Genomic DNA, 8,769 nt, shown 5'->3' on the forward strand with positions numbered 1-8,769 from the left:
GCCTTGGACTGCAAGAAGATCAAACCAGTCCATCCTCCAGGAAATCAAGCCAGACTGCTCACTTGAGGGAATGATATTAAAGGCAAAACTGAAATACTTTGGCCACATAATGAGAAGACAGGACACCCTGGAGAAGATGCTGATGCTAGGGAGAGTGGAAGGCAAAAGGAAGAGGGGCCGACCAAGGGCAAGATGGATGGATGATATTCTAGAGGTGACAGACTCGTCCCTGGGGGAGCTGGGGGTGTTGACGACCGACAGGAAGCTCTGGCGTGGGCTGGTCCATGAAGTCACGAAGAGTCGGAAGCGACTAAACGAATAAACAACAACAAAGCCTTTGACTATGTGGTAAGGTAAAGGTAAAGGTTTCCCTTGACGTAAAGTCCAGTCGTGTCTGACTCTAGGGGGCGGTGCTCATCTCCGTTTCTAAGCCTTAGAGCCGGCGTTGTCCATAGGACACTTCCAGGTCATGTGGCCAGCATGACTCACGGAACGCCGTTACCTTCCCACCAAAGTGGTACCTATTGACCTACTCACATTTGCATGTTTTCAAACTGCTAGGTGAGCAGGAGCTGGGACGAGCAACGGGAGCTCACCCCGCCGCGCGGTTTCGAACCGCCGACCTTCCGATCGACAGCTCAGCGGTTTAACCTGCAGCGCCACCGCGTCTATGACTATGTGGACCATAACAAATTGTGGCAAGTTATTAGTGGTATGGGGATACCATGTCATCTTGTATGCCTCCTGAAGAATCTGTATACTGACCAAGTAGCAACAGTAAGAACAGACCACGGAACAACGGACTGGTTTAAGATTGGGAAAGGAGTACGGCAGGGCTGTATATTCTCACCCTACCTATTCAACTTGTACACAGAACACATCCTGCGACAAGCTGGGCTTGAGGAATCCAAGGCTGGAGTTAAAATTGCTGGAAGAAACATTAACAATCTCAGATATGCAGATGATACCACTTTGATGGCTGAAAGCGAAGAGGAACTGAGGAGCCTTATGATGAAGGTGAAAGAAGAAAGTGCAAAAGCTGGCTTACAGCTAAACCTAAAAAAAAACCAAGATTATGGCAACCAGCCTGATTGATAACTGGCAAATGGAGAAAATGTAGAAGCAGTGAAAGACTTTGAATTTCTAGGTGTGAAGATTACTGCAGATGCTGACTGCAGTCAGGAAATCAGAAGACGCTTAATCCTTGGGAGAAGAGCAATGACAAATCTCGATAAAATAGTTAAGAGCAGAGACATCACACTGACAACAAAGGTCCGCATAGTTAAAGCAATGGTGTTCCCCATAGTAACATATGGCTGCGAGAGCTGGACCATAAGGAAGGCTGAGAGAAGGAAGATAGATGCTTTTGAACTGTGGTGTTGGAGGAAAATTCTGAGAGTGCCTTGGACTGCCAGAAGATCAAACCAGTCCATCCTCCCGGAAATCAAGCCAGACTGCTCACTTGAGGCAATGATATTAAAGGCAAAACTGTGATACTTTTGCCACATAATGAGAAGACAGGACAGCCTGAAGAAGACGCTGATGCTAGGGAGAGTGGTAGGCAAAAGGAAGAGGGGCCGACCAAGGGCAAGATGGATAGATGACATTCTAGAGGTGACCGACTCATCCCTGGGGGAGCTGGGGGTGTTGATGACCAACAGGAAGCTCTGGCGTGGGCTGGTCCATGAAGTCATGAAGAGTTGGAAGCGACTAAATGAATAAACAACGAAGTTGGGATTGGATGTGAACGAACCTCTTCAAAAATGATGCAAAAATTCCCAAACTGAGAATAGGGGAATCATGCTCAGTGGACAGAATCCCACTCTAGAACATATTATGTATGTTATTATTTTATTTTATTTATTTGCTAGATTTACATAGCCACTTTTTGTGATTCTAGGTGGCTTACAATAAAACAAATAAAAATACAAAATACATAATAGAAAACAAAAATAAAAATACATAGCAGCCGGGCATGATCTAACCTATCATCCATACAACTAGGAGATGGGCTCTAACCCACACCCAGGGCCCCAGGCTCAAGCACAAAGCCAAGTTTTCAATGCCTTACACAAGGCCAACAGAGACAGGGCCAATCTAATCTTGGTATTCCAAAGGGCAGGTTCCATGGCAGAAAAGGCTCTCCTTCTGGACCCTGCCAGCTGATACTGCCCAGCTGATGGCACCCAGAGCATGTCCTTTCTGCCAGATCGGATAGGATGGGTAGCAACAACTGGGGAGAGATGGTCCCATAAGTATCCCTGTCCTAAGCAATGAAGGGCTTTAAAGGTGACAACTAGCACCTTGAATTGCACCAGAAACACACCACACAATGCAGCTCACGGAGCAGTGGTGTCACATGTGCCGAGTAACTGACACCAGTAACTGCCTCTGCCACCACATTTTGCACCAGTTGAAACTTCCAAATACTCTTCAAGGGCAGCCCATGTAAAACACATTGCAGTAGTCCAATCTGGAGGTCACAAGGGTATTAGTGATTGTCAGCAGGGCCCTCCGGTCCAGGAATAGGCACAACAGATGCAGAACCCTAAGCTGTGCAAAGGCCCTCCTAGCCACAGATGCCCCCTGGTCTTTGAGCAGGAGCCATGAGTCCTGGAGAATCCCCAAATTGTACACTGGGTCTGTCTGGGGCAGTGCCACCACATGCAGAACCCAAGATGGAAGGTCCCCAGAACCAGGAGGTCCAAAAACCCAGAGCCACTCAGTCTTGCATAGGTTGAACTGAAGCCTGTTGTGCCCCATCCAGACCCCCTGTCATGTTCCCCGTTGCAAGGCATCCATGCATCACAACGAACATGCCTTTCAGGAAGGAGGAAGGGATAACCCTAATCCTTTAAGCACTCAAACACTAAAAGCAATCACAAGGACAAAGGAGGCACACCTTTGCCCGGACCAGAGGAGCCATCAACATATCGGTGGAACTTCCACACATTACCCCGGGGGACGCACCTGCACCGGACAAGGAGAGAAGACAGAGGAGACCGGCGGTGATCACCCTAATCGCCCATCAACAGACCGGTATCGTTTCCAGATCGCCCATCAAGGATCTGGATCCAGCTTGTGGGACAATAGGGGGTGGAGGAGGACAAGGTCCACCACGCGGGTATATACAGGGTACCCCGCAACCACGCCCACATTCCCATCTTTTTGCATGCGTGCACTCTGTACTCAATAAACGGAAATCCTTAGCCCCATCTAAGTGAGTCCGTGCCTTATTGGGAAACGAGGCACCCATTACACCCCCACTGCCTCCAGGCACTGAGATGGCACCTCCATGGCATTACTTACATGGCCTGGGGTGGAGATATAAAGCTGGGTATCATCATCTTACCAACTCACCTGCCTCCTAATTGCCCCAGCACCTTGACTTCCCTCACTATCTCCCATTAGCCTTGTAACCTTGGCTGCCTCCCACTTTAACTCCCTGAAAATGCTTCTGCCTAGAATAACCAAGCTTCTATCCATATCCAGAACACAACAGCTATTTCCTTCTGTATCTAAATCAAACCCAAATGTTTTGGCTCAGACACAAACCATCAGAACATGGCAGTTCCATACATGGAATGGTTCATGCATGAACTGTTCTGCATATCTCTAAAATATAGCTAACTTCTCCAGACCAAATACTGATAAGTATTCTTTCACCCTTGCAGAATTAATTCTGGGGTTCATATAACAGTGCTACATCCATTTCTATTGCCCTGCTGTTTATTTCCAAACTACTATTTTAAAATTCAAACTAAGATCAAAATTTACAAAAAAACATTTTTTCTAGATTGAAATTAATATCTAAAATAACTTCTATCCAGAAGGACCCACTATACCATAAAACCATGACAGATAAACCAGTATTCCATATTGAATCCCACATCTCCAACAATTAGCTGAATCCATCAAATGTTTTCCTAAAAAGATGCATACAGTTGCATGCAAAAGGGCTGCTGGATCAAATCTAGGTATCAAAAAGGTACTTTAAATATTGTTACTCTGCATTTTTGGCAAGCAACAAAGGGTAATCTGATACTAAAATCCACACTTTGCCCATGTTTTCCAACAAAAGCATTGTTTTAATATTTTCAAGTTAATTCAAGCTTATTTTAATTTAGCATGATTGTAAGAGTAAAACTTGAGTGTTTCTAATAGCTAATAAAGCAGGTAGTTGAAACCCAAACCACCACCTCCCCATTTCTGAAAGTTTTAGAATACGTTCTTCCAAAATAACACGAGTGCAACTTTTCTGTAGCCAAAACCTGGCATTAATTCATTGAAAACTTTATATTCTCAGTGGAAATCTGAAAAATGAAAATCTCCTTCACAAAATGACAATTAAGGCTAAGTGAAAAATGAAGGGGAGAGTTTCTCCAAATAAACCTCCAAAACAGGGCATTAAAACATCTGAAAATTCCATAACAAAATCAAGTTTATTTCACATGCTCTGTTTAAATGAGGCTCATCTGTCTTAATCTGTTGCTGTTTCTAATAACACTCCATTAAGACTATTATCTTTTGAGATATCTCTCTAAGTATTTTCAAATATAATTCAGTATAATTAGCAGGCCCAATCTGGCAAAAGATAATCCTATTTCATATTCTACTGAATGCACTAAATGCATCTTAGTCACATATAATAGTAGTAAGACTACATGAGTTGAGGATACTTCCATATAAAGTCTCTGTATCAGTTGAAATGCAGCTCCATACCATGGTGATTCCACAATGCTGGTTGTGATTGAGAGCTAAGACACTTCCTTTCTGGCTTATCTGCGGTACGTTTGAAAGTACAGTAAAAATAGTCCCTCATTCTCTTTTTCTAACCCTGTGATTCTCTAAAGCTTGGGAGCAGTCAAGTTCCCTACTGTACATGCAGAAGCTCCTTCTCATCATGCCTCCCTGATCCTGGGCTTTTCACCTCCCCTTCAGAGGATGCATGAAGTAAGGATGTACAGTGGCTCAGGGAGGGACCAGGTTATTTATTTTATTCCCCTTCTGTGTGCGAATTGTGGGAAGAGGAATATTTATTATTGAAGAAGGCAAGACAATACTTTTGAAGTTATTGAAGTTATCTACCACCTTGGCTTTACAGCCTATTCAGGCATTGAGGTGAATGTATGGAAGACTCACTGTTGGACTAGGAAAGCTTTATTTATTTATTTATCCGATTTGCCTACTGCTACATGCAGGCATGACCTCTATTCTCCCTGGTCTCTCTGCGATCAGCCATAAGTCTGAAGGAAAGCTATACCTGCCCTGGTTAGAAATGTTTTAAAAAAACTTCACCCCATCTTTAATTGATAAGGTTATGATTATGAAGTATTTTAAGCCTCAGTGGAAACACCCAGTCTTAAATAATACTTGAATATTTCTAATGTTTTCTTACAAATATGTATACTTCTAGATGATTGATTGATTGATAGATATACTCAACAATTAATTTCTTATGTTTCTTGTGTGTATAATTTATTCATTTCTTTTACTGTCCCATGTGCAGGCACATATGCATGATTTTAGGGAGTAAAATAAATTGCTAGTGCAGTCATTGCATTTTCCATTTCAATTTTCTGCTTGAGAAAGATAGCCTTATGCCAATGAAGTGGATAGTATGGTGATTGACTTTTAAATTGATACTTATCCATGCATCCCCATTGTGAGTCAAGTCAGGAGAGCAGTGGAAATAAAAATGTTTAATCATCATTTGGCCTGAATACAGGAGTATTTAGGATACTGATAACTCCACATAAACTTCCTTTGATTCAAAAGTTCATGGAAATCCCTGGTAGGATTTCACAAATGCTTGAAATTAATATTGGCATTTCTGGACTCCAACAAATTGAGGCTTTGTATCCTGACTTGGGACCTAGCCTTCAGCCATGGAATGATATGTCTGTGACTTTGATCCATCAGCAGAAATGTCCAAAAGTAAAATCATGGACAGGAGGCCATTAAAATTGCCTTATCAGGGAAGGGAAGGGAAGGGAAGGGAAGGAGATAAACACATCCCTATATGACCATATTGACCTACAAGACATAACCTCAGTTCTTGAAAAGTGCAGCTAATGGGTAAATGTTAAACAAGGAGCCAGTTGAAGAAAGAAATGTTGGCATTTATTCTGGTTTTTACATTATAGTTGCTCCCTTTCTCAATTAACTACCTTAATTAACCACCCAGAGTCCCCCAATGGGAGGAGATGGGCGGGGACAAATGATAGATAGATAGATAGATAGATAGATAGATAGATAGATAGATAGATAGATAGATCCTTTATACAGAGACCAGCTACCAAGCTGAATCAGACTGGAACCTCTCAGTAGCTGCATTGGTATATAATTAACTTGGCTACTGAATAAATCTAGTGTTCAATACAGTATTTTCCATTGTATTCTAATTAAGTAGGCTGGGCTCACATAACATTCTCAAAACACACACAGCCCTCCAACCAAAGGTAGCATGTAGTGTAGATGCTGGGCCTTTAACTGCTAGGTCTTTAACTGGCTTACAGTGGGTTGTTTGAACTCAGGATGACAGCTGGGCAGGTATTATGTTAAGGACTTTGGCACTGCTCTTTACAATGAATGCTTGAGGCTCTAATTAGCAATTGGTGTGTTTGTGTGGGGGTTGGGAAATACAGCAGCAACCAGTGATTCACATACACGCACAGCCTTGTTTTTGCATGAATCAGAGCCATCCCAGTTACCTTTCTCACCCACCCATCTCTTGGGCAGTCTTAGCTGAAGCAAGTACATCAGTGATTTCATGGTGATTGCTTTGATATTTGCCCTAAGGCATTTTCTGTGGCACAATATAGCTGGGAGTGATGAAGACTGTAGTCCAATACATCTGGGGACCACCAGGTTGAAAAATGTCATGAGGAATCCAACTGAATAGAGCAGCTCAGGATATGGATTCCTTCATACCTTGTTCATCACAAGCTGAAACAGATGAATTGCAAGATAACACCATGGATGTGGTGATTAAAAAGATGACTACATTGTTCATTACAAGCCTAAGCCAAGATCTGGCATAGTCCAAATGGCTGACTATAAAGTGGCATTTCTGAGGATCACATGCCTCACTTAGCCAGATGATGAAGAACAGCCTATGAAAAAAGCAGAAATAAATATAAAAATAAAAAGGATTACTGCTTATGGACAGTGTTATATAGGAATGCTTTCTATGCTGCCATATTTATTATCCCTAAACTTAATTTTTAAAATAAGCTGGGATGTAATAAAACACATAAGCTTCCCCAGTGGAAGCAATGAGAGTTCTCCAAAAGCCCATAGACAACAAGAGCATATGAAAATAATTATTAATATGACTCAGTTGAAATAATTTAATAAACTACAAATAAAAGCAGAAATGGACACTAAAAAACTGAAATGGGCCATATAGAGGGCATGCAAAGACATTCTTGGTGCAAGTTTATGAACCCAGAACAAATCAAGGCACCGAATGTTGACTGGATTTTTGCTTACTATCATGTGAGAATAAGCCATTATACCTTGGTGTTATTTGAAAACAAGACATTATGGCTTGTTCAACAAACTATGTCTTAAAATATTGACAGTGCTGTGCATTCTCTTCTCTGCACTTCCCTTGCTAATTTACATTTCTTGTTATCCAGTTTCTAGAATTTTCACTGAATATTGAACAATATTCCCCATAATATCAGAAGGCATCAGACCACATGCTGTAATTAGTTTTAATATTGCTTTTTCAGACAGACTGTAATGACCAGGTTCACATGGCACACTAGGCCATAAATATTAGTTTTAGAAACCATAACAGCTGAAGTCACAATTACATTACTAACCTAGAACTAAACAGGTGATGATTTAATGAACACAGTGCAGTATACAATACGTACCTCACAGTCATAACAGTTCCTTTGTTGGACTGTGTCTCCACATCATAGAACCTTTCATTCAAGATTTCTCAGGTCAATATTGCCTGTTGATAATACAAATCTACAATTGTCATTAAGGTATCACCATGCCTTTGTGGTCACTGAAAGTCTGTAACTGGGTCTTCAGAGATAACCTCCCTGCTTGTGCATAACATTATCCTAGGTATCCATGATATAGCTGTCAGGATCAAAGAGCCAGTTTGGCCTAGTGGTTAAGGCAATGGGCTAGAAACCAGGAAACTGAGAGTTCTAGTCCTGCCTTAGGCATGAAAGCCGGCTGGGTGACCTTGGGCCAGTCACTCTCTCTCAGCCCAACTCACCTCACGGGGTTGTTGCTGTGGGGAAAATAGGAGGAGGAAGAAGTATTAGGTATGTTCGCTGCCTTGAGTTATTTAAAAAAATAATAAAGGCGGGATAGAAAATAAATAAATAAATAAAATGTAAAAAATGGTTTATTGAAAGCCATTGTGCCTTTAAGAAATGGGAAAACACATTAGCATTTTTAAAACCATATTTTTATAAATGTAACTAGAACCTAGTGGAATCTCTTCATTCAGCTGTTCCTGACAAATGGTTTTTTAAATAAATAACTACAACTTCATTATGGAGCCATGCTCCAGGCTTTAATGTTTCACTAAGGTAGATGCTTTATCCACTTTTTTCTATTAGTGCTCTATTCCACAATCACTGTGGTCATACTCTTTTTTTTTCCTCCCTTTTGAGGGATTGGCATATGTAAGAAGTATTTATTCTAATGGCAAACCTGAAGTAGTTATTTATTCTGTTTTAGAAAAATCCAGAATAGTAAGTCATAGCATCTCCACACAACATTTTCATGCTTTAG

Source organism: Candoia aspera, chromosome 5 (genome assembly GCF_035149785.1).
Source record: "Candoia aspera isolate rCanAsp1 chromosome 5, rCanAsp1.hap2, whole genome shotgun sequence".
NCBI classification, from domain to species: Eukaryota; Metazoa; Chordata; class Lepidosauria; order Squamata; family Boidae; genus Candoia; species Candoia aspera.